A 27257-nucleotide genomic window follows, 5' to 3' on the forward strand; every position below is an offset into this window, starting at 1 on the left:
TTCACGTTTCCCCTTACAACTAATAAAACCCCTAACCTTTCTTCAAATTAGAAATCATATTACCTAATCCTGGTTTACTTCCTGTAAATTGCTTTCTTTTAATGCATAAAATCTGTCTCCCTTTGTATTTGGTTTCCAGTGGCAAGATGAGAAGACCTGGCCTGATTTGTTGTGAAATTTTGGCATGCGTTATTTAATAAATTGAAATGCTCAGAAGCTAGAACCTTTGTTTCCTCAGTTATTCATATTTCCTCAGATTTCATCTGACACAGTAATTTTAAAAAGTAAATAAATCAATCAATGCAATTAAAATTATTAAATTAAAAATTAATTTAAAAGTAAGTAAATAAAAATAAAACCTCTAAATTCCCTTCCAGCTATAAATCTGTAATCTTCTAAACACACTGAGCCAAATTCCTACCAGTGCATATTCTGTCAGCACTGATCCTTCCATTCATTTGCAGCATCCTGTATAGCACAGTTCCTTCGGCTAAATGACATACTCTTAGTATACCGTGGTCAGATGTAGACATGCCAGGACAGTACCAGGGAGAAAAGCGTGTCATAATGGGATCTTTGTGAAGTAATGGCCTGTTGAAGGAAGTATTGGGAGCGGAGAGGGTAATCCTGTTAGGGTGGGCCCTTTATACTTCATACTCTGTGGTCCCCTGTGTCTCAGTAGTTAGGATTGGTTGTAATGCTGCTCAAAGAGTTCTGACAATCTTCTAAAGAATAAATATGACCAAGGTTTTTCATCCATCCTCCTACTAGGCCTTGAAGCTTTTTATACTATTTACCATTGCTTCTTAGCTTCTGTGATGCTACTAATCATACTACTTTTCTAAGGAGTTCTCAGCCTGCCTACTAAGTGTGAGTATCCCAAAGGCTGACTCTAACCTAAAGCCTTCTTTCCCTTTGTTTCCCATGCTACTAAGGGTTCATCATATAGGTCCTATGCCAAAGATTCTTAACCTCTTTTGTGTCATTGACCCATCTGACTTTCTGCTGAAGCCTACAGACCCCAACACTTCTCAAAAAAACACTTGTTACTGACATCCTTAATTCTTAATTTAATTTAGAATTTAGAGTCTAGATTCCATTGTGTGGATGAGGGCAATTATAGGACTGGTCAATCAATTGATCCAGAGGAAATGGCTTAGTTCTAAAATAGTGTTGTTTCCTTCTAACTGTTGAGTTTTGGTAGGACTTAAAAAGGACTTTTAAAAAAATGTTGACATTTCAATGACCTTTTCTTCAAATACCAATCTTAGAGCTAAGTACCATTATTAAAGGAATCTTTATTACCTTTGATTTACTCTCAAAGTCAAAAGCTGACTAAGAAGACCACCCTGACTATACAGGCATCTTCTCAATACTGGAGGTATTTCTATAGACTTTCACTTAATGAATGGATTATGTGGAGCTGAATTAGATCTAGTTAGGAGAACTGATTTATAGCTGGTGTAATAGAAAGAGGGACCATATCACCGGACAGATACTAGCTCAGTCATGGTTGTTTCTCATGAATGTTAGTCATGTGTGGTAGTGTGTGACTGTGAGCAATTCACAGAACCTCCCAACCCAGCGTCAGCTCTCTGAGAGTATGTACTACAGAACAGCTAACTGTCTACTTTGCCAGACTACAGATATACAGTTGCCAAATGCAGAGAAACACTGGTAATTCCCTGGATGAGTAATATCACTAGTTTGTCTCTTGCCTACCCCCATTTGTAAAGGCAATTTAGATGAGAAGATCTTTCCCATTCATTAATAGGCCCATGTGATCTGCTTAAATCACATGGAAGCCTAAATCACATGTGATAGGAGGAACTTGCTGAATAGGTGGAATAGGAAGAGTGGAGCAAAACTGTGAGGAAGTTGGTGAGAGCAGTTAGGATGGATGGAGGAGAGGACATAGACAAGCAGGCACCAATGGGTTCCTAAGTGTTTGTTTGTTTGTGGGAAGGTCCCAGCAGGGAGTAGCAGGGAAGGCTTGGGAATAACTTGGTCCTCTGCAGTGCTAATGAGTATTGACTTATATTTACTATGACGAATTTGGCTTTGTGGTATTGGGATTTGGCTTTCTAGTGTCTGAATAATTGTTTTTCTTCTGCCTTCTATATGGAGAGTTTATTATACTTTGAGATTCAAAACTATGCCAGCATATTCGTAGTCACCACTGGGGCTGTGAATATTGCATTGGAGCCACACCACTACAAATTTCTCCACAATGGAAAGAATGTTTGATATCAGAGGACATAAATACAAATCCCATAACTGATGACTACTAACTCTGTGACTTCAAAGAAATTCCTTTACCTCTCCAAGTTCAGTTCTCCTGAAAAATGCAGACATTGGACTAAATTATCAACAAGGCTCTCTTCTAACTCCAAATGCTATAATCTTATAGTAATCTGCTTTAGAGAATAAAGACAACATGAGCAGGAAATAATCACGGAATTTTAGGATTTCACACTTGGAAAGGACCTCCTCAGAAGTCCTCTAGCCTTACCTCAAAGGAGTTACTCAGACATATTTTAAACATACTCAAACCTATTTTAGAAGTGGTCACACGGTCTTTGTTTGACTTTTGTGAGGTATTCATGGACAATTCTAGTTGGTAGGGTTTTTCCTTTATATCAGGGCTATATCTGGATCTGCAATTCTATATTTTTGTTTTTCTGATTTCTGCAGCTAAGCAAAACAAGTGAATCTTTCTTTCAAGGGCAGCTAATCAAATATTTAAAGAATACTATAATGTTCTCCCTAAATTTTCTCAATACTAAACATTTCCAGTTCCTTCAACTAATTGTCATGTATCATGATCTGTAGCCTTTCACCATCCCGTTTGCCTTTCCTTGGATTTTCTCCAGTTTATCACTGCCCTTCCAAATATGTATTGCTCAGAATGCAATACAGTGCTCTGAGTGTCTGATCAGGAAAATGTACCCAGGTCAGTTCCAGTCTTCTTCTGGAACTATTATTTGTTGGAGGGAGTAGGAAGTAGAATGGAGTCCCATAGCACATTTACACATTAACTTTCTAATTCTGAGTATACTTTAAGAAATGTAAAAGCTTCAAAAGTTTATTTTCCTTATATATCATTGTATCATGTTGTCCAGTGAGTACTTATTTTGTTGTCATCTGTTTCTTCATTTATTCAGCAAATATTTATGGAATGCCTGAGAAGAATATTATTAGGTCCAATGAGAAACACAAAGAAGAAGTGAAAAAGACCATTAAGATAGTAGGATAAGATATAAATAAATAGGTATGATAATAGGAAGAGTATGGAATTTGTTGATTTATTGATTGTGGAGGAAAATATCACTGAAGAAATATAGACTAGGAAACAGTTGGAAAATCTTCATGAAGGAAGTAACATTTGAGCTTGCTTTCAAGGAAGTTTAGATTCATCATAGTCGAAAGAGACTTCCAGGCTGAAAATTTTATGAGCAAAAGCATAAGGGGTGGGCAAGTACTGCAGGGCATGTATAAAGAATGGGAGTAGGCCAGTTTGGCTGTAGTTAAGGGTGTATGTAGAGGAGTAGTGATAGAAAAGCTGGAATGATAGATTGAGACCATATTGTGGAAGGTTCTGAATGCTTAGCTAAAGAGTCTGAACATTTTTCATCAGGCAATACAAGTTTAATGAAGATTAAAAAAACAGAAATGACATCAGAGTTATTTTTAAGATGATTAATATTAAGGCAGTATATATGCTGGATTAGATGGGGTATGAGGAAAGCTGGAGGCAAAGAGATCAGATAAGAAGCAATTGCAGATAGGTCAGGAAAGAGGTAAAGAGAGCTTAAACTATGGTATTGTAATTGGGAATAGAAAGAAAGGGACAGACATAAGAGATGCTGTGCTGCTAGAATCAGCAGAATTTTAGTAATTCATTTGATGTATGAAGTGAGGAAGGAGGAGTAAAAAATGACTGCAATTTTTAGCCTGAGTGACCAAGCAAATGATGGTGCCATTAAGGGAAATAGGGAAATGATCAGGAAGAGCTTTTTGGGGGTTTGAGATAGGATAAGGTGATAAGTTTGTCCCAAAGTGATTTTGGGTATGCTCAAGATGACATACTTTTTTTTTGCCTAGATCTGCTCTGTCATCTCCCTTTTTTGGAGGCTCCGATAACTGTATTTCAATACAATTGGCTTCCTTTACAAATTATAAATTACAAAATCCTGTGTGTTTTATTTTATGCATTTAAGGACATTATGAAAATGGAACCATAGGCTTCACTAGAAAACCAAAAGGATCTATGACACAAAAAAGAAAGAAAAGGAAACAAAAAACTTAATATCTTAGTTAAATATAATTTTAGTAGATTCTGCTGGAAAAGCACATAAGGAATTGGAAAATATGAGACAGGTCTTAATGCGACATTTTGAGATTGTAGTCATTGAATTAGAGTATCACTGATAAAGAGCTAGAAAGTACCAACCCTAACACATATGGGTATATTGAATGCAGTGATCTCCCTCTTTCTCTGATCTACAAGTTCTCATTCCTAGAAAGCTTGCACTGATTTATCCATTCCTACTCCAGGGCCTCTGGACTAGAAAAAAAAAAAAAACTATAGAAATAGATAAAAGTCACATATACCTACAAATTCATAGTACATGATCTCATTTTGTAGGAAAACCTTGAGTTCTACACTTTTTCATTCCTTATCTTTCTCCTATCTCTTTAGCCACAAGGATTGTTGAAATTATTTCTTCCTTTCATTAACCAACCTTCTTATTTTATTGAGAAGATGGAAGCCATTGGGTAAGAGTGCCCATTCTATCACCATCTTCTCTGTCTTCTCTTCGTAGTCCACAGGGTTCATAGAAACCTTTTTCTGTATATGGACCCCATTAGCAGTATGATAACAATCCTATATCCCCTCTCAAAATAATGATTTTAAATGAATAAGGTAAAATACAGCAAGAAAAGAGAAAAAATATGTGAAGGAATCTTATTATATTGAAATACAATTATCATGGTTTTTATTTGTAAAAGAAATATGGAATATGGTTAAAAATCCTGTTCTAGTTACATAAGAAAATATATCCCTACCATTTCCATAAACCATTTTACTTGAACCATTCACCTCATTTTCTTCTTTCTTTTCCCCACCATTTATTAAGAGCTCCTTATTCTCTCATCTCTTATTTCTAATCATTTGCCAAGTCTTGTTGATGCTAACTCTAACAACATCTCTTCTACTCAGCCCTTCCTAATCATGTACCTTATTTCAGGCAATGATTACCTTTTCTGTAAACTATTGCAATCACTTCCCAAATGATCTCCCTACCTAAAGTCTTATCCTTCTCTCGATTTTTTTTCTACACAGATACCCAAATGGCATTCGTAAAGCATGGGTATAACCATAATACTTACTTGCTCAATAAGTAACCTTCTCCTTCCTCTAGGGAAAAAAAGTGAGCTATTTGTAAGAGAGTGCTGGTAAATGTTTAACAAGTGACTCTCTGGGGGGGAAAGTATGTATGATATGCTTTTAAGTGTAATCTTCATTACCAACATTTTATCTGTCACTTTCTTACAGCTAGACAAGTAAGAAAATAAATTGGGCTCTGATTTGTAATATTTTTTTCTGAAGCATAAATGCTTAGACTGAAAATTTAACAATCCACTCTTAAGTACCAGTATATGAACTGACTCTAAGGCAACATATCTTATTTGTTATCTAAAGTCCTTAATAATATGGCTTCAACCTACCTTTCAAAATTTGCTACACAGGACTCCTCAATATGCTTTCTAGGATTTTATTTCTTTTTCCATTTGACATTGCACCTCTCACTGCTATGCCTTTGTCAGGAAGACCTGAATTTAAATCTGGCCTCATACACTACTAGCTGTGAGATTCAGGGCAAAGCACTTACCCTCTGTCTCAGTTACCTATATGATATATGACATGATACAATAAATATAACATAACATGTTATAATATATCACCTACCATACGATATGATATGATAAATATAATATAATCTATTATAATATCACTTACCTCCCAGGGTTGTTATGAGGTTAAAATGAGATATTATTTGAAAAGCATTCAGGACAGCACCTAGCACGTGTTCATTGTCTTCCTCTCTCCTTCATTTCTGCCTCCTGGAGTCATTATCTTCCTTCAAAGCTCAGCTCATACAGCTCTTCCTACATGAGTTATTTTCATTTACTGGAACTCTCTATATGCTGAAACTTTCCTTTCACCTGGTAAACTGTTTTGCATTTACATTTCATACATTTTACATTTACTGTAGAATATAAGCTCCTTTTGGGCAGGGAATATTCTGTTCTTTTTTTTCCTAGTTCCTGACTTTTACTGTAGAATAAGTGCTAATACATGCTTATTGATTGATTAATTTCATTAAACCCCTATACCCTTTCTTTTCCCCCACCTTAATGTCACTGGCCACAGCTTACCTATCAGATCTTTTAAAGATTGTGTTCTCTCTGATTAAATTTCCTTTTAATAATGAAAAATATGTTTAGATTGACCCTATGGGTTAGAGTTAGTCTTTCCCAGTTCCACATCAATGATACTATAACTTAATGACTACAATCCCAAACTATCTCATGAATTCCAGTCTCAAACTATCAAATTCCTTCTGTGTTTTTCCAATACCATCTGCTCCAATTATTTTTAATGCGGACTCTTAACCTTTTATTTGTCTTTTTTCTTCCTTTTTTTCTTCTTTGGTGCCATAGATCTCCTTTGGTTTTTCTAGTGAAACCTATATCTCCCTTTTCATAATGATTTTAAGTGCATAAAATAAGTGTTTATATCTGCAAAGAAAGGTAAGCGAGATTTTAGGAAACACAAGGTCTTTGTTGGGAAATTCCTAACTCATTATAAATATGTTGTTCAATCATTTTTCAATGATTTCCTACTCTTATTGAACCCTAGGATTCACTAAGGTTTGTGAATGGTTTGCTATTTCCTTCTAAAGGTCATTTTTCAAATGAGGAAACTGAGGCAAACAGAGTTAAGTGACTTGCCAAGGGGTCACATAGCTAGTAAGCTGTAAGAAGGTAGATTTGAACTGAGGTAGATGAGTCTTCCTAACTCCAAGCCCAGAATTCTACTCACTATGCTATCACATAGTAGGCCTCTGTAGATCTCCATAAAATCTATGAATTGAAAATATAATTATGTGTGATGCAGTGGAAAGGATAGCATTTGGGTGTGAGAGGACGTGTTTAAGGTCGTTCTAGTTGCTTACTCTGTGACCTTCTCCAAGATACTGTGCTCAGGGTGGTAAAAGGCAGAAGATGCAATGAGTCTTCTTCCTCAGCAGATGGGATCAGAGATCTAGCATTGGAAGGGATTTAGAAGCCATCTAGTCCTCTCCCCACTTATACACAATGAAACTTGTTCAAGGTGGCAGATGTCAGAAACAGAATTTGAATTCAGGTCCTTTGTATCTTTATGTGTAAGATGAGACTATATAACTTCTGATATTCCAGCTCTAAAGCAATAATCTTTTAATTCCAAAGATACAAAGTACATAAAAACTTCTGTTGAATCATAATGGGAAAGATAATGGGAATCATGAAGAGAAACATAGAAGTCAACCCTAGCTTTTTTGTTCTTTCGTTGTCTGAAGTTTCATCTGTAAGCCAACAGAAACATTAGAGTGAGTGAGAAGATCCTTACCACATCAGTCACACACGAATTTATGTTTTCTTTTTAATAGATTCTCCCTTAATGAGGCTTCTAGGTGGCACAGTAGATAGAGCACTGGGCCTGGAGTCGAGAAGAGCTGAGTTCAAATCCAAACTCAGACACTTACTAGCTATATGACCCTGAGAAGTCACTTAATTCTGTTTGCCTCAGTTTCCTCATTTGGAAAATGAAGATAATCATGACACCTATCTCCCAGGGTTGTTGTGAGCATCAAATGAAATGATAATTGCAGAGCACTTAGCACAGTGCCTGGAACTTAGCAAGCTATATATAAATGTTAGCTATTTATTTAAATAAATAAAGGGGATGGAAACCATCAGTCAGCAGTTTGACCAGAGTGAATGAAAAGGAATTTTCCAACCCTTAAGTCAGATAGCTGGATAAGGCCAGGAGTTTTAAGTGATAATACAGAATTGGTCAACAGGTTAGAATTAATCTGAGGTCAATTCAAGGTTGTGTTTCTTCTCTAGCTGAGTATCCCTATTGTGGCCTTCGGCTATGTGACTTGAAAGAGTGTTATGTATTTCTTTATGAAGCTGAGTAGTTAGTACACCCAAGGAGATGGTAGCTAAATTAGGGAGTGATCATTAGTATTAAATTGGATGAATTTTCTTTGACTTGTATTTTATTCCCATACTATCTCAAAGTACCAACTTTTGCAGTAGAACTTTCCTGGTCTGCTCAGTTATTGGTGCCTTCCTTTGCCAGGTGACCTTATGTCTGATCTTTTCAAATTTTACATACATGTATAATATGCATGAGTTTGTATACGTATCACATGTGTGTATTTACATATATGTATATGCATACACAACTGTCTTCACTGATTAAATGTAAGCTTACTTATCTTTGTAAAACCAGTATCTAGTACAATTACTGGCACCTAGTAGTTGCTTAATAAATGCTGGTTAATTGATTTATTCATGCAAAAACTAGACATTTACTACAGAATTATTGTGTATGAGGAACTGTAATGTGGTTTAAAAATGCTATGTTTGTAATACTTTTGTCATTTTAAGAGCTAGATTATGATCAGAGACTTAAAAATTATGAAATATGTGCTAAATCCCATTAACAGTTCCTGATTTATAAAGTCACAAATTTTCTAGGCCTGTTTTCTACTTTTTAAGAAATTTGCATTTAATATCAACTTACCTGGCAGAATTTGTAATCAATTAAAATAATTATAAAATATGCAGTACCATATAACAGTCTAATAATAAAAAGGCCAAATTAAACTGAGTCATGTGGATTTTACAACTGAAACTAATGGATCTTGGACTTTCTCTTAAGGGGAAAATAGAGAGGAAAGAGGTTTAATGTTTGGTTTAATGCCCTATGACTTCAGTTATATAATGTCTTTATGCAACCATGCTCTTTTCTTTGCATTTCATGACATACTTGTCCTTGGACCACAGAACAAAGTGTTGATTTTGAGAGGCCATGAATTCTTGAAAATCCTGATTTTTTCTTTTTGGTCAAACCAATTTCATTGAAGCTAGGATAGTACAGTCCGACTTTATACTATCTTAAGTATGATGCTCTAGACCTTAGTCTCTCGTCACCAAATTATCCCACCAAGAAATATTTGCAGTTCAAAATCACTTGTATAAATGTCTAAGGGCATTTAACCTATTATATATTGCTGTTTTTCCTATGATTTTGGAAGACCAATTACATAAAGGATGGTGCCTTAACTTGCAGGTGAATTTATTTTGAATGAAGCAATGTTGCACAAAGTAGTTAGCCTCAACCTCTTTTCCACAGTCATTAAAGTCAAGATGAGTAGTGATAACTCAAGATGCAAGTGGATGATCTTGGCATCTTTCATGTTTGACCTAATGTAACCTCTAGTAATCTAGGTTGTTCAGTTTCTCTGTCTTATTATAGTATTGCTATAGAGAGTTCCTGAACAAGGAGAGGTGACTGTTGCTTATCCTATAGGCCCAAAGCCTGAGACTGTTGAAAAGCCTTAAGGTTTATACCACTCAGTAAGTGGGTTTTTCCAACTTCAACATTTACATTACTAAAACTCGGCTCTTCTTTGCATAACCACCAGAAGGTAAGCAGCAATTTTTTTTTCTCCTTTCCCTGATGATTTGATTCATAGAAACACAATTTGTTTTCCATACAAATTACTGTATTTTTCCTAAAATTATAGATAAAGAAAGTCTCAAAACAAACATTTTATTAGCTGCGTGCAAATCCTGAGACATCTTTTGATCTTTGTTGATTTTCTCACTTTTATTTGGATGTAATTTCAGTAATTTTAGCACAAACAAACCTATCAGTCAGTACCTTTCTTTTCAAACCCCTGAAATCAGCATTCCTGCCTCAATGATTACAGATTCCCCCCGATAGGAAATGCTGTGACTGCTATTCCTGTGTGGGCATCTGATTTTCTGTGCCACTCACTTTTAAGTGCTGAATCAGAGGAAATAGCTGCCCTGACGCAGACAGTTCAAATTTCATCCCAATTTTTCCCCTCCCTTAAGGCTACTTTATTAATCGCAAAGGAAGAAGTGTTACTACTTCTATATGAAAGGTTGGTCTAAATAAAATTAAGTCTCAGCAGGTTGGCACCAAGGACCTCAGGAAGTGAATTTTCCTTACATGTGGTCATCTGTGTGACTCCCCTTATCTTTGAAGCAGCAACTTTTCATTCCCTTAGTGATTGCTTATACATCACATTTCACTAAGAGGAGGTATGGAAAGACCTAGCTATGGACTATTAACTCATGAAATGAAGGAATATTGAAAAATGGTCCCCATAACCTCTGTTCCTCTACCTCAGTATTACCTGAGGTATACAGAGGGAGATAGAAGTTTATAGATGCATCTACCCATGTAAACTGAAGTAGAGATTTGATAAATTGATGCAATTATTTGGTAAATTCAAGCATAAAAATCTGAACACTTCTGTCTCAATTATCAGTGTTTTTCTGGATAGAGTTGTTTTGGACTGAGGTTGAAATAATGACTTTCATCTTTCAGCTCTCTTTGCATGTTTAGACAGCCTACATGTACTGTCACTCTGCACTGATTACTCTTTACAATAGTGTAAATTCAATCTATAGCTGGGCACTCAAAATTTCCTGTATATCAATCAATTAGTAACTGAGTGAAGTACTTGCTACCACCTAACACTGTGTTGTTGTTATTGCTTATTTATCCTTCACTCTCAAAGAGGATCATGACATCAAGAAGGTGATGCCATAACTTGCAAGTGAAGTGTATTTAAATGAGGGATGGGTATCCAAAGCCATCAGCCTCACTGTCTCCTCTAGAGCCATCTGGATTCTGTTGCAAGATACAGAACAGGACAACTAGAAATGGCCACAGATGCAGTGGGAGACTTTGGCTTTTTTAAGTTAAAGTCTTTCTTAGGGCTCAGATTGATTCAGGTAATACATTCAGTGATTAAGGCTAGGTAGGAAATGAGACAAAGAATGCTCTCTTTTACCTAGTTAAAAAAAAATCATTCTAGAAAGAGAAGACCCTCATGGTTTCTAGCCAAAACTGAAGCGATTTCTATTTACAGTCAGTCTGAGCCATCAGGGCCCCAACAATGATCAAGTGAAACTTGGACTTGGAGTTATTGTTGATCAATGAGACCCAAAGTGATTTGGGTTTAATGCATTATCCTTAAGAAAGAAATTCAGCCCTTTCCTGATGTCATGGTCCTTTCAGAGAAAAAAACACAAACAGCAACAAGTGAGTAGTAGGAGCTGCCTGCCCCACATGGGATCCAAATAGTGGTTTTTCAGTTGGGCAATGCCACTCCTTTCTTCCTTCCTCCTTTCCTTCCTTCCTTCCTTCCTTTCTTCCTTTCCTCATTCCTCCCTTCCTAACACTGTGCTAAGCTCTAGTAAATGAAGAGAAAACATCACTTTCAAGTCAAATTTAAGTTATTTGTCTCTCCTGACCTGGAAGAACTCACAGTTTAGAAGGAGGCACAAATCTAGTACTTTTGAAACACCAAAAATGTCACTTATGATCTCTTTCATTATCAATAGTGAAGTAAAAAGATAAAGTCCTTATCAGGATTAAAAAAAAAACCACTCATCAATATAATTTAATGTTCATCATAAAATGTTACTACTAGGAATATTGAATGAGGTTAGGCAAAATACCCTTTTTGAAGACATGAATGTGATTTATGTTCTCAGAATGGAAGAAAACAAAATAAGAACATTTGGGAATAAGGTCAAGCTAGTTTTGGTCTGTGAAACATTAAATCTTCTGTATGTTTTTTCCCCTGTAAAACACTACTCAAAATGCAAGTGTGTCTGTAACCTTAGAGATTGATGAAAAAAAGTCTTTTCTTTGATTGTTTGTTGTGGTTGCTTTCATTCAAGTGATGAAAATAGAACAAAGCAGTCTGTGTTCAAACAGCAGTTATTCAGTAGTCTTTACAGATATTGTCTGAATCTAATTGGATTTTAATGAAATGATATTTCCTTTGTGATAAGTACATAAAAATTATGTTTTTAATTAACATCACAAGGTAAAAGCTATAGATACCAACCCTCCACTGAAATAATAATACTTTAATGTCTGCTTCATTACAAAAAGGACAGAAGTAATAACAACATAGCAAGAAACATGTATAAACTAACTGGACAATGATTAGTGGCCAAAGCTTTTCATCCTAGGATGATAAGTCACATTCATGTTGTCTCTTTTCCTATTGTTCCAAGTTGTCCTCATTTAGCTTAGTTTACCTGTGAATGTTTCCTGCATTATTACCGGATTGTGTAGTATATCATGAGAGGTATTGTCGAATAGTGAATAGAGTGCTAGACCCAAAGACAGAAAGACCTGAGTTTAAATTGTGCCTTTGCTAAGGGCATAATTGGGCAGGCTACTTAGTGAGCTTTATTTTTATAGATGGTCTACAATGAAATCTTGATTTTATTCATAAAAACAGTCAATGAATCAATAAACATGTATTAAGTGGCTACTGTCATCAAGGAACTCCCAGTGTAATGAGGGAAACACCATATAAATAATTATGTCCAACCAAGTCATATGCAGGATCAATTGGAAATAATCAACAAAAAGGATGTCAATAGCATTAAGGGATGACTGAGAAAAGCTTCCTATAGAATGTGGGATTTTAACTGGACCTTGAAGGAAGTTATGAAGTTAGGAGGCAAAGATGAAAAGGGAAAATGTTTCAGGTGTTGGTGAGAGTCAGTGAAAGTTTCCTGTTTTGGAAGACAAAGTGTCTTGTGCAGGGAATAACTAGAGGACCAATACTTCTGTGTTTCAGAGCACATGGTGTGGGTGGAAGTGCATAAAGTGGAAGAAGATTAGAAAGGAGGGGGATGTAGGTTTGTGAAGGATTTTGAATGCCAAACAGAGAATTTTAGATTTGATCTTAGAGGTGATAAGAAACACCTGAGATTTATTACATAATTGAGTAATATGGTCAGCCCTGTGCTCTAGGAGGATCACCTTAGGAACATCACTTTGACTGCTGAGTGGAGGTTGAACTAGTTTGGGGAGAAAATTGCAGGGGGGAACCAAATAGGAGGCAATTTAAATAGTACAAGTATGAAGTGATCAGGGACTGTACCAGGGTGATAGTGTCAGAGGAGACAAGGGAACATTGTGAGGAATAGGAAGGTGAAATTGATAGATCTTAACAAGAGACTGTATATGGAGGGTGCAAGTAAGGAGTGGAAGATGACACCTAGTTTATGAGCCTGAGGATTATGGTGCCCTCCACAGCAATGGGTAAGTGAGGAGGAAAGGAGGGTTTGGGGGCAAAATAACGAGTTCAGTTTTGGATGTGCTGAGTTTATGATGTCTGTAGGACATCTAGTTCGAGATGTCTAGAAGGCCATTGGAGATACAAGATTGGAGGTCAGCAGAGAAGTTAGGACTTCCAAAGTACATTTGAGAATCATCAGCATAGAAATGAAAACTGAATTCATGGGAGCTAATAAGATGATTAAGTGAAATAGTATAGAGAGAAAAGAGATGAGAGTCAATACTGAGTATCATACTCCTAAAGTATGGGATTTATGATTCATTGAAAGAAATATGTAGATAGTTTTAGAAAACATAAATCCTTATCAAGAAGAGAAATAATAGAAAAAACAAAGAATTAAAACCAAAAGGGATGAAAAGATAATTATTCCAAATATAATTTCCTTGTGGCTTCTTGGATGAAGTGGGAAGGAGGAGGAATAAAATAAAACTTTATAAAAACAACTTTTCTCAATGCTCTTTATTAAATTTATATGTAGCATCCTATTTCTATTTTTTAAATATTTAAAATGTTATTTGATTAATATACTCAACATAACCATCTTTAGGTATCATTTCCATTTTCAGTGATTAATTATTTCCATCTTATTTTTTGTATATTTGTTTCCCCACAACATCTGTCAAAGGTATCTGAATTATATTTAAATATACATTTCTTCTACTTCATCTGCCATAAGTGTGCATTTACTAGACTTACTATAATGCAGATTTCTAAGATTATTAGGCAAAGTAGAAAATACCTTAAATATTTTTAAAACAACAATATCATTTCTCTTTCATAAACACAAAACATTTTGTGCCTGGTTTAATAATTACTATAAGAGCACAATGGCATTGCAGGAAAGGATAGGGAATTAGATTTTCACCAAATGTCTATATGTAGAATCTCTTGACTGTGGGAGATTATAGAGAAATATTCATGTTTAGAATCAAATGGGAAACTTTGATTCGATAAGTTACACCACCAGTTTTATATAAGTTGCAGTTCCATAAAGATTGAGTTTTTATGATCAACTCAATTTAGTTCAATTCAGTAATAATTTATTAAGTACTTATTATGTTCCATATTATGTACAAGATTCTGGAGATACGAAGATAAAAATTAGAATAGTCCCTGCCCTCAAGAAGCTTATTTTTTTTCTTTTTGAAGGAGTGGTTAGTCAGTAAAGAAACCCCTTTTTTATATCAAAACCTCTGGTTTAATATAATTAATTATGTGCTACGTACAAAATAATTTCAGGGTATGAGCACAGATATAATAAGAAGGAAAGTTTGTTAACAATAATACATGGGTTACAGAAGTTTTATTTTGAGAGTAAGAAAGAGTGTGATAGGAATGGGAGAGAGATAGAACTAAAATGAATGAATAGATGAATATGAAGGAGACTGATGATCAAGGAAAGGAGCTTCTGTCTAGGCAGCCTACAACTGAATCACTAGGTGGAGGGGAATAAATCTATAGAGTGGTTATTAGATCATCACTCCCTTCATACTAGCAAAAATAATGTTGATTTAATTGTAAATCCCTGAAGAAGACGTGGAAAGGTGGTAGGTCTTCAGTGACAAAACAGATATCCAGTACCTGGCCCTATCTTGGGACTTTACCATCAAATATTGGTGGAATCCTAGAAGCAAACTAGATACAGAATTTCGAGGCATGATTTGAGGTAATCAACCTCAGCCTTACATGTGTTCTGGACTCACTCTATTACTGAATAGTTCATTTCTCCCATCATTAGGGGGACAGTTTCATAACTTGAATAACATCTTAATTGCTAATTTTAGGGAAGACTTATTTACCTCATTGTGTAGAGAGTGCCTGTCTATTGTTTTAAAATTAATTTTATTTCATGTAATCTAATTAGGAATTTTGTCTTTATATCAATTATTTGAGAGAGGAAAGAGAGAAGGTATCTTTTCCCTGCCCTTCCCCACTGAATCCTTATTTGCAATAGAAAAAAGCAAAAACACTAAATATAATGATAATATAGCCATCATTGTAGTCAATAAGTCAGGAAACATTTATTAAATATCTACTCTGTGCCAGGTACTGTGCTAAGCACTAGGGATAAAAAGAAAGACAGAAAATAATCTCTGATCTCAAAGACCTCAGAGCTATGTGTATGTTTGTGCTGTGTGTGTGTGTGTGTGTGTGTGTGTGTATGTGAAAGAGAGAGAGAGACGTGATTAGAGTTGTACTTCTGAAAGATCATTTTGACAGTAGACTAGAATATGGACACTAATGGAGAGGGATTTGCGGCGGACAATGCAACCAACAATAATAATAATCCAGAACTTAGATGATGAGGTTCTGCACCAGAGTAGTGAAAGTATCAAAGGACTTTAGTGGACATGTAGAGAGAGATTATGAAGATAAAATCAACAGGCCTTGACAACAGATTAGATATGCAAGGAGAAAGAAAGTAAAAAGTTAAAAATAACACCTAGATTTTGAGCTTGGGTGAATGGAAGGATAGTAGATACTTCAATAGTAATAAAGAAGATAGAAAAGCAGAGATTTTTTTTTTGGGGGGGGGAGTTTGTGATATCTTAGGTTGAGGACGCCTATAGGATAAGTAGATTGAGATTCAAACAAGAAGTCAGCAGAGGGTTTAGGGCTAAATAAGTAGATTTTAGAATCTGACAAATATGGTAATTGAACCCATGGAAGCTGATAAAATCACCAATTGAAACAATATAGAGGGGGGAAAGAGGAGAATGCAGTACAGAGCCTATTGAGGCACCCGTAGTTAGCAGGCATAGCATCCAAATTCTTAGAGGAGAAGTTAAGGGAATTACAGAAAGAAATAAATAGCAAAATTATACTAGTGGAGGACCTCAACCTCCCCCTCTCTGAACTTGATAAATCTCACCTCAAAATAAACAAGAAAGAAGTTAAGGAAGTTGAATAAAACTCTGCATAAGGTAGATATGACAGAACTCTGGAGAAAACTGAATGGGGATAGAAAGGAATATACCTTCTTCTCAGCAGTGTGTGGCACATATACAAAAACTGACCATGTACTAGGGCATAAAAACTTCACAATTCAGTGCAGAAAGACAGAGATAGTCAATGCATCCTTCTCAGGTTATAATGCAATAAAAATTATATGTAATAAAAGGTCGTGGAAAGATAAAGCAAAAATTAATTGGAAACTAAATAATCTAATTCTAAAGAATGAGTGGGTTAAACAACAAATCATAGAAACTATCAACAACTGCATTCAACAGAAGGACAATAATGAGACAACCTACCAAAACTTATGGGATACTGCAAAAGAAGTTCTTGGGGAAATTTTATATTACTGAAAACCTACCTGAATAAAATAGAGAAAGAGAAGTTCAGTGAATTGGGTCTGCAGCTGAAAAAGCTAGAAAAAGATCAAATTGAAAATCCCTAAGTAAATACCAGAAGAGCAATACTAAAAACCAAAGAAGAGATTAATAAAATTTAAATTAAGAAAGCTATTGAACTAAAAATAAAACTAAGAATTGGTTTTACGACAAAAACAGTAAAATTGATAAACCTTTGCTCAATTTGCTTATAAAAAAGAAAGAAGAAAACCAAATTACCAATATCAAAAATGAAAAGGTGAACTCACCTCCAATGAAGAGGAAATTAAAAAATAGTTAGAAATTACTTTATCCAAATGTATGGTCATAAATTTGACAATCTAAATGAGATGGATGAATATGTAAAAAAATTATAAATTACCCAGATTAACAGAAGAGGAACTTAAATACTTAAATAATACAGAAAAAGAAATTGAAAAAAACAATAATTAACTCCCTAGGAAAAAGTCTCCAGGGCCAGATGGAGTTAAAAGTGAATTCTATCAAACGTTTAAAGAACAATTAATTCCAACACTATATAGACTATTTGGGAAAATTGGTGAAGAAAGAGTCCTCCAAAATTCTTTTTATGATACAAAATATGGTTCTGATACCTAAACCAGGAAGAGTCAAAACAGAGAAGGAAAATTATAAATCAATTTCTCTAATGAATATAGATGCAAAAATTTTAAATAAGACATTAGTAAAAAAAAAAAATACGGCAACTTATCATGAGAATAATACATTATGTACAGGTAGGATTTATACCAGGAATCAGAGGTGGTTCAATATTAGAAAAACTACCATCATTATTGATCATATCAACAATAAAACCAACAAACCTCAGGATTGTCTCAATAGATACAGACAAAGCTTTTGACAAAATGCAACATCCATTCCTATTGAAAACGCTGGAGGACATAGGAATAAATGGAACTTTCCCTAAACTAATAAACAGGACCATCAGTAAGCATTATATGCAATGGGGATAAACTAGATGCATTTCCAATAAGATCAGAGGTGAAACAAGGATGTCCATTATCACCACTGTTATTCAATGTGGTACTAGAATGTTAGCTTTCGCAATAAGAGAAGAAAAAAAAACTCAAGGAATTAGAATAGACAAAGAAGAAACTAAGTTATCACTCTTTGCAGATGATATCATGATATACTTAGAGAATCCCAGAGAATCAAGTAACAAACTATTTGAAATAATAAACAACTTTCCAAAGCTGCGGGTTACAAAATACACTCAGATACATCATCTGTATTTCTACATATTACTAATAAAGCCCAACAACAAGAGATAGAAAGAAAAACCCCATTTAAAACTACAGTAGACACAATAAAATATCTGGGAGTCTACCTGTCAAAACAAACCCAGGGACTATAGGATCCCAATTACAAAACACCTTTCGCACAAATAAAGGCAGATCTAAGTAAGTGGAAAAACATCAGTTGCTCATGGATAGGCCGAGGTAATATTAAAAAAAAAAAATGAAAATTCCACCTAAATTAGTTTACTTCTTCAGTACCATTCCAATCAAACTACCAGAAAATTATTTTCTAGAGCTAGAAAAAATAATATTCAAATTCATCTAGAAGATCAAAAGGTCTAGAATATCAAGGAAACTAATGAAAAGAGGCAAGGTAGCCTAGCCCTATCAGATCTCAAATTGTACTATAAAGCAGCAATCATCAAAACCACTTGGTACTGGCTAAGAAAAGGAGGGGTAGAGCAGTGGAATATGTTAGGTCCTCAAGAAACAGTAGTCAATGAATATAGCAATCTACTGTTTAACAAACACAAGGACCCCAACTTCTGGAATAAGAACTCAGTGTTTGACAAAAATTGCTAGGAAAACTTGATAACAGTGTGGGAGAAGCTGGGCATGACAATGTCTGACACCACACAAAAGAATAAATTTCAAATGAATTGATGATCTAAGTATAAAGAATGATACTATAAAAAAATTAGGGGAGCAAGGAATAGTTAATTTGTCAGATTTATGGAGAATGGAGAAATTTTTGACCAAGGAAGAGATAGAAAACATTATGAGGTTCAAAATGGTAAATTTTGATTATATTAAGTTGAAAAGTTTTTGAACAAACAAACCCAATGCAATTAATATTAGGAGGAAAGGAGAAAACTGGTAAAGAATTTTTGCAACTAGTGCCTGTGATAAAGGCTTCATTTATAAAATATATAGATAATGGAGTCAAATGTGCAAGAATACAAGTCATTCCCCAATTGATAAATGGACAAAGGATATAAACAGGCAGTTTTCAGAGGAACAAATTAAAGGGATCTATAGTCATATGCAAAAATGCTCTAAATCACTATTGATTAGACAGATGCAAATCAAAACAACTCTGAGGTACCACATCACACTTATCAGATTGGCTAACATGACGAAACAAGAAGATGATAAATGTTGGATAAGATGAGAGTTGGAACACTAATTCATTGTTGGTGGAGCTATAAACTGATCCAACCATTATGCAGAGCAATTTGGAACTATGTTCAAAGGGCTACAAAAATGTGTATATCCTTTGACCCACCAATACTGCTTCTGGGACTCTATCCCAAAGAGATCATAGAAATGGGAAAGGATCCCACATGTATAAAAATATTTATAGCCTCACTCTTTGTGGTGACCAAAAATTGGAAATCAAGGGAATACTCATCAATTGGGACATGGCTGAACAAGCTGTGGTATGTGAATGTAATGGATATTGTGTCATAAGAAATGATGAACAGGAAGACTTCAGAGATGCCTTGGAGTACTTATATGAACTGATGCTGAGTGAAAGGAGCAGAACCAGGAGAACTTTGTACACAGCACCAACCACAATGGGTGAGGAATTCTTCTGGTACACTTCCTCCTTCCCAGCAATGCAAGGAACTAAAAATTCCCAATGGACTCTTGAGGCAAAATTCTTTCCATATCCAGAGAAAGAACCATGCAATTGAATCACATAATGAAGTAGACCATTTTCTCTTGTGTTATGTTTTGTTTTATTTTATGGTTTCTCTCATTCATTTTTAATTCTTCTATGCAACATGACTATGGTGAAAATGTATTTAATAAGAATATATGTTTTGAACCTATATAAGATTGCATGCCATCTCCAGGAGGGAGAGGTTAGGGAGGGGGCCATGAAGGGGAGGGAGGAGGAAAAATCTAAGATATATGGAAGTGATTGTAGAAAACTGTAAACAAATAAAATGATTATTAAAAATATGAGGGACAAATAGAATCTGTGACTAGACTAAGCTGTCTGAATGGGGACCCAGCTAATTGGGTAACTCAGTTCTCCCTCTCCCTTTCCCTCTCCTCCTCCTCTCCAAAGGGAGGCACATTTCCAGTTAACTTGGGGTTTACTGCTTAGATTCCTTCTTTTCCTTCCTTCCTTCCTTCCTTCCTTCCTTCCTTCCTTCCTTCCTTCCTTCCTTCCTTCCTTCCTTCCTTCATTCTTTCCTTCCTTCCTTTCTTCCTTACTTCCTTCCTTCCAGTTCACTCTGAAGTTCATACATTTGCCCTTAATGACTTCATTTTTGGGCCTCCTGTCTTTGAGTGAATTTAGAGTGAATGTCCGTGTAACTGTTTCTTTTTGGAACAGCAACCCTGAGGGTCTTTCCCTCCCAGCTTTATTTACTTGTTTTGTTTTGTTTTCTTTTTCATTAAAGGTGCCAACCCTTAACTCATTTCTTAAAGAGGTGAGGCCTATTCCCCAAATGGGATTACCTCAGTTTAAGTGAGTTCCTGAAAAGGCCTTAGTCTAAAAGGCAAGGGTCTCTCTCCCATTGCATCCGGAACCATCTCCAGTCACGCTGATAAATATTTGGTCACTGGAACCAGATGGCTCAGGAGGAGGAAGTGAGGCTAGTGACCCTGCAAAGTCCTTCCTCACTCACATCAGTCAGCTGCAAGTGATGTCATCACTTCCCTTATGTCATGGTCCTCTTCAAAAACAAAGGACAAACACAACAACCTTTTGGGCAGAGCACCTCAAGGTAGTAGGGAAAGAAAGAAAGGAAGGAAGGAAAGGAGGAAGGGAGGCCATGTTGCCCAACTGGCCAGTTTCAGTTTGATCCTCAGTGGCAGCACAAGAGTTTAGTAAGTTTGGCCTTAGCAAGAAAAGTGACTTATTCATGTGAGATAGTGGTGAAGGTGAAAATAATAGCAGAAGGTACATAGATAATATAAGATGAGCAGAAAGGAAGGAGATGGAATTCTTGGAGATTGGCCTCAATTTTAAAAGTAAATAATGAGGTAAAATTCTTAATTTATAGCATGAAATAGAAGGAGCTGTGAGAGGTATGAAGAGTAGTGAAAAGATTTAGAAGAATCACTGAGATTAAGTAAAATAAATTAATTTGGGAGATTTAAAAGTATTGTACTACAGCAGTGAGGGCTCAGTTGAAGTCATATAAAATATAAATATTTATAATTTTTTGTTATGTATAAATTTGTAGTGGACCAAATGAGTATGGATTTATTATTTTCTTGACCTTTATTCAACAGCATATACATAGGAGTGGAGGCAGTGGATTGTGGAAGTAACCCATGAAACCCTTATTGTCTCCCTGCTATCTACAATAAGAAAGGAATCTATTTCATTATCTTTTTTCTGGAATTATCACAACTATGTTTTTAATTACCTGGAGTTTAATTTCCTATTAGTTACCTTTTCATTTATGTGAGAATACACATATGTATATTGGTATTTTAATACTGCTTATCATTTCCATAGATTTCTTCATATTTGTCATTCTAAATAACATGTCATTATATTCATGTGCCTTTTTTGCAGTTTTTCCATCAGTAAGGATTCCCCCCTCATTGTTGTTTTTTTTTTCCCTAACGGAAAATGCACTATTATGAATATTTAGTACATATCGTACTTTTCTGACTTTGACTTCCTTAGGGTATATGCCCAACAAGATCAATAACCAAAAAGATTGGGACAGTTATTTGTATCTTTACTTGCATAATTCCATATCGATATCCAGAATGACTGGGCCAAGTCTCAGCCTCTCCAACAGTACATTTGTGTGTCCATTTCATGGCAATTTCCTCTCAACACTTGTTTCAAACATTTAATATTTAAGGACTCTAGATTATTGCTGCTCCAAATGGAAAAAAAAATCTAAATAATGGCTACTATAATGTCACAAAAACTATTAAAAATTGCAAAGATAATATGAAAAATTGCTTCAGAACCTACCAACATGCCAAGTATTGCAAAACTATGGTCATAGAAAGCCATTGTGATATTATCTGTATGAATTCACAAGCCATGATGTTTCATGTTTAGTAAAGCTTAAGATCAATCCTCCAGGTAAGATGGCATCTTTGATTAGTAGTTTCTAGACAAGAAACCTGTATAAAATATTGAAAATACGGAAAGATTTGAAAAAACCTCATTTGGCTATATTAAAAACTCATTTCCCCCTTTCAATTAAATGCAATGAGCATTTATTTATTATGTATCTACTAAGGTGTTAAGCCCTTGCCTTCAAAGTTTATATTCTACTGGAGGAAGAGTTAATATTCTCTATAAACAGAAAACTTAATTTCATTATGAAAAATATTTACTTATAATTTGGTTCTTAAGAAAACCCTAACAAGCTTCATTTCTACCTTATATAAATACATCCCGTATAGTAATCAGCCACTGAAGTATTATGACTTCTGTCTGAATAGCTTTACGTGGCAGTTAATTTCTCTACTGAGTAGTGACTCTGAAAACTGTTCTTCAGAAATTTTTCTCAACTTGTTTCACTTGATTTCGGAAAAAAATAATATTTAGTAGGGTGTTAGGGAAATGTAAATGGGAATTCCTAATATTATTTACTTTTTCCTAAAAATGATAATTTTATAATATTGACTGTAGTTAATTTAAAGCATTTTGTTCAAAAGAAGCTGATGCAAGAGGCAAGTTATAGTAAATGTTCTCCTTTGTAAAAGGGGAGGCTTTGGGAGACTCCTCTAAATTATTCTAATTGAGAGGAGGATAATGACAGATCAACATAACATACCTTTGCAGAATCAGCACTCCCAAACTGACATGATGGAGAAAAAGAGAAAATGAAGGTCATAAGCAGGTGCATACTTGTTGATTGATGGAACATACCAGTTTTTTTTTATGGTGTAAATGTATGATACGGAAAAATGAATTTTAACATATGTAAACATAATTATAAAACTTTGATACTCAGAGATATTCTTGGAATATCTTCCATGAGTTGGGAAAATTTATCTCTTTAAGAATGTCATCAAAATCCATATGTCCACAAGTAAAATTTGGATAAATACTTGTTTTAAAAAAGGAAATTAAAAAAAAACAGATCTTAAAAAGCAGTCAGATATCCTTTGAAACAGGGTTTTATCTGTAGTCAGTATGAGCAGATAGGCATTTATGAAAAAGCCAGAATTAGATAACTGCTTAAGGACTCTGAGCCAGTCTGGCCAATGCTTTCACAAATTAAATTAAATAGCTAGAAGCCTCACTTTAATAACCCCTTAAGAGTAAAAAAGACAGAAGCCTAATTTTTATATGGCTGTTTTCTGCAATAAAATTTTAATCTATTATGAATACTCATTTCTTTCTTGACAACAATTTTTAGCAAGCAATTCAAACCAGCATTAGGTACGCACAGTGTTTCCGAAGAGAAACAGTTATAAAAAATGACAAACAGCCAGGGTCAATAAAGCTTTTCTAAAGCCCTGAAATATTATAAGTAAACGTATTCCCCAAAGTACTCATAAACCATGGTGAATACACATAATTAGAACTGTGTGGTGAAATACCCAGCCTGACTTGCTACTGTTGGGAGGAACTAGCACAAAAAGATACCTTTGCATAGTCAGATAGTCTAATGGGGAGATTTGGAAATGGTTTTGACAGGTTTGAAAAAAAAAAATGAAAGCATGGCTCTTTGGAGGTTAGGCAGTGGGTGTGTATGAGGGAAGCACATGTTAAAAGCAGTAATTTTGGACAGATATTAGAGATACAATCCCCAGACTCTGACAAAGAGCAAACTCAAAGAAAAATGATAAATCTGACAATTGGATTTTTGATAATTGCTAAGCATAGCTACATGCAAATGTAAATGTATGTATAATCAATATAATAGTTCAAAACCTGTGGGGGAAAAATATGAAAAGAAGACAAGCTTATCTGAAAAATGATCATAATGGAACTGATTTTAATATGCGACCTAAGACTTAGGCTTGTTAGTTTGGAGTTCTGGATTGTTTGATGATGTCAGATCTCAAAAGCTCCTCTAAATTCAACAATATCAATATGTATGTGTGTGTGTGTATGTACATGCACGTACATATCCATATGTACATACATATTGATAGGTATCTAGGTATGTGTTTATGTATATATATATGTGTGTGTGTATACATATATATACATATAGACATACATATGCACAGATTGATATATGTGTTTGTGTATATGTTTATATGTAAGCAGGTGCTGCAGATGGATGACTAACTGGACCTAGAACTGAATTAAGATAATGGTGTTTAGGTAATCTTACAAGCGTGTTCACTAACCCCTACTGCAAAAACCCAACTTTTGACATAAATATTCTTCCAGATTTTTAAGATTATCCCAGAGCATCAGATCCCATGGTCCTTGCAAAATCTGAGTACAGTCCTGATGGTGAGAGCTTGTGCATTTGTCATCCATAGAGTCATCCACAGGCCTAAATAAAGTCTGACAGCACAGTTCCTAAACTGTTTGCAGGAAAGCTTTAAGTTCTGTGGAGAGAGTATCCATCCATTTAACAGCACCATGTGGTTGTACATCATGAAAATGGTCATCAAAGGGGCAGGTAACTCAAAAAGCAATGAGAAGACCCATGTTAGGAGTAAGTAGATTGTATCATATTACTAGCAATATTTTGCAGGAGAGATGTTGTATGAAAGGTTTCACCAAGAATGTTTTTCACTAAAAATGGAAATGGATTAGTCATTTAGGCAAAATAAGAGATAACAGAGGGATGGTCCAAGTGGTACCTATGAAATATTAAAGGAACAAAAGATCAACCTCTGTGAATAATACATTGGGTAGAACACCTATTAAGGACCTAAAGAAAAACAGACAAGAATATGCAGGATAAGATGTCATGGAAGCAGTTATGATAGTCCCTAGTGGAGAAAGTCCCTCCATTGGTAAACTTAGGGATGATTCAAGTATCCAAGTATTAAAAAAGAAAAAAAAACCTCCCTAAACCGGTACCCATTGTTTTCTATGTGTGAGTTCCACCATATTTATGTTATCATATTCTCACCACTTAGTGCTCTTTCTGGACTCGTTAGGCTTTCCACATCTTCCTAAAACAAGTTCTAATTTCTTGCCCTATATCTCTGTCCCTATTGTGCTCGGTCATAATTACTCACATTTTTTAAAGCACATAGCTCCTTTCAGAGCCCTTGTGAGGTAGTTGGTATATTTAAATCATCATTTTTGAGATGAGGTAACAGTAATAATAATAAAGAATACAAGGTGAAATAACATGCCCATGGTCACAAAACCAAGAGATTCCCAAGTCACGATTTAACTCTATTTCTTGACTCCTGGTCGAGCGATATTTATAGTAGAATATCATTATTTTGCTTAAGATTACCCTTGCTTGGAATACTTAGTTCCATCTTATGGACATCATTATCTGATATTCAGTGCAGTGCAGAGGAAAGAACAATGGATATGGAGGTAGAGGACCTGGGCAAGTCACTTAATTCTGATATTCTGAGTGAGGGAAGAAAGAGAGGAAGGAAGGACAGAAGGCAAAGCAAGGCAAGGGAAGGGAAAGGGAGTGAGGATAAGAAACTTTTCCCCCAACACCTTTCACCTTCTGTCATTTTTTGTGAGTTCTGACTTGTAGCCATCATGGGAGACACAAATACAACTTCCATCTTTCTCACCAATTGATTCAGGAAGCTCAGCAACACCTATAGATCTATCTCTATACCCATTTCTTAAGTACACTAGATCAATAGAAAAAGGAAAGGCTATAGACAAAGTGCATCTATATTTCATCAAGTGATGTATCATGTTTTATGATATTCAGATGGACCCTATAAAGAAATAATAGTTAGATGATGATATAGTTCAATTTGTAGCAGACTGAACAACTATGTCCAAAGATTGTTGATCAATAGATCAGTGTCATACTAGTGAGAAGTCTTCTATGGTGCCACAGTACTGTATCATCATCCCTGTCCTAGTCAGCATTTCTTTCAGTGACTGGGATACTGAGAAATGGCATGCTTATCAATTTTGTGGATGACATAAAACTGGGAGTGACAGTTATTCTGATGAAAGAAGGAACTAAGATATAAAATTATCTCAACTGGAAGGAATGATGGGGCCAAATAGCAATTAAATATGCGATTTAATGCAACACTGCATCTATGATCTTTTAAGTGTGTACACTCCTTGTACAAGAGTAATGTCAGCTCACCATTTTGTGAAACTCTTGTTCATGTGATCCAATAAATTCACCAAAGGGGATCATCCAAATTGCTGGAAACTGTTTTCAATTCCATTTAACATTTCTACATACTAGTGCTAAAGATCTCATCTCTACATGTTTGTCTGGTTCTCCTCCTTTTTTCACAATAGGTTGGCCATTACTTAGTCATTATAGTAACCCATGAAGATATAGTACTTCAAAGTTTGTTAAGTTTTTTACATATATTATCTCCTTTGATCTTCACAAGAACTCTGTGAATTAGATGCTACTAATATTCCCATTTTACATTAAGGAAACTGAGATTGAGAATGGTTAAATGACTCCATGGCCTGGCTGAGAATTTTTCATTGGATGCCTCCCCCTGGTTGAAATGCTCTCTTGATTTCCTGCAGTACCAAGTTAAAATTCTACCTTCTCTGGGAAGGCTTTCTTGTCCAGGATCACACAGCTAGTGCATGTCTGAAGAAAGATTTGAATTAACGTCTTCCTGACTCAAAGTCCTGCACTCCATCTACCACAATGCCACTAGTTTCCTCTGTGCATCTACAAGATGATAGTAAACTAGAAAATGATAGTTCATAGAAAAAGACATAGGGGGTATTTGTTGTTGTTCAGTTGTTTTCAATTGTGGTTTACTCTTCATGACCTCATTTGGCAAAGATAGTGGAGTCTGCCATTTCCTTCTCCAGTTTATTTTACAGATAAGAAAACTGAGGCAAGTGGGATTAACCAATTTACCCAGAGTCACACAGCTTGTAAGTGTCTGAAGACAGATTTGAACTCATTTTCCTGAGTCTTCCTGCCTCCAAGCTTGGCACATCATCCACTATACTACCTAGCTGTCCTAGGTATAGGTATCCAATACCCTATAAGGAACATGGTTGACCACAAACTCAAAATGATCCAATAATGTGATATATCTATAAAGAAATAAAT

General features: G+C 35.2%; 1 long non-coding RNA gene across 1 annotated transcript in view; it reads left to right on the forward strand.

Annotated features, from left to right (window-relative positions):
* The first annotated feature begins 644 nt into the window (after nucleotides 1-644).
* Nucleotides 645-27257, forward strand: part of LOC140511172 (uncharacterized) — a 31851-nt gene continuing 5238 nt past the window's right edge. Inside the window, exon 1 of the long non-coding RNA XR_011969456.1 lies at nucleotides 645-870. This is a non-coding gene — a long non-coding RNA (uncharacterized lncRNA). The remainder of the gene's footprint in view (nucleotides 871-27257) is intronic.

The sequence above is a fragment of the Notamacropus eugenii genome, chromosome 6, assembly GCF_028372415.1.
Source record: "Notamacropus eugenii isolate mMacEug1 chromosome 6, mMacEug1.pri_v2, whole genome shotgun sequence".
Classification (NCBI taxonomy): domain Eukaryota; kingdom Metazoa; phylum Chordata; class Mammalia; order Diprotodontia; family Macropodidae; genus Notamacropus; species Notamacropus eugenii.